The sequence below is a fragment of the Leptonychotes weddellii genome, unplaced genomic scaffold, assembly GCF_054177405.1.
Source record: "Leptonychotes weddellii isolate Sample4059 unplaced genomic scaffold, ASM5417740v2 HiC_scaffold_75901, whole genome shotgun sequence".
Classification (NCBI taxonomy): domain Eukaryota; kingdom Metazoa; phylum Chordata; class Mammalia; order Carnivora; family Phocidae; genus Leptonychotes; species Leptonychotes weddellii.
In genome coordinates this window covers 1-431 of record NW_028045975.1, presented here as the reverse complement: position 1 = coordinate 431, position 431 = coordinate 1, and the positions used below count along the sequence as shown (strand labels likewise).

Below are 431 nucleotides of genomic sequence, written 5' to 3'. Positions count from 1 at the left end.
CCCCCCCGTGACAATGACACTGCCGTACAAGCCCTGAGAGCAGAGAGGAGTGCGCCGTCAGGGCACAGCCCCTGCCCGTCTCCCCACCGCTCCTGGGCCCCTTTGCCCAGACACAGGCTCGGGCCTCACCGGGCGGATGTCGATGTCACACATGCCGATGCTGGTGGTCACCACGTGGCCCACAGCAAGCATGGTGTTCCCCGACAGGCCCTGCCGAGAAAGGTGACCTGGGTTGTGGGCCTCTGCCCTCTCTCCCCAGACCCCAGGGATCCTTCCCAGCCCCCCACCCTCACACGCTGGCATCTGGGGAATCCAACGAGCCCCCACCTCGATACCCTCCACCAGGGCCAACCTTGACATTGGAGGGGTCAAACAGGCCCTCAGGAGTGCGGAGCCGCTCAGCCCCGTAGTCTGTGTTGTAGCCGTTGGGC

The 431-nt window shown here is 65.9% G+C and overlaps 1 long non-coding RNA gene across 1 annotated transcript; it reads right to left on the bottom strand.

Annotated features, from left to right (window-relative positions):
* On the bottom strand, window positions 1-431 carry LOC145719836 (uncharacterized). The gene is made up of 3 exons (XR_014142635.1): window positions 353-431; window positions 130-210; window positions 1-33 (listed from the first exon to the last, which is right to left on the bottom strand). It is a non-coding gene; the product is annotated as an uncharacterized LOC145719836 (long non-coding RNA).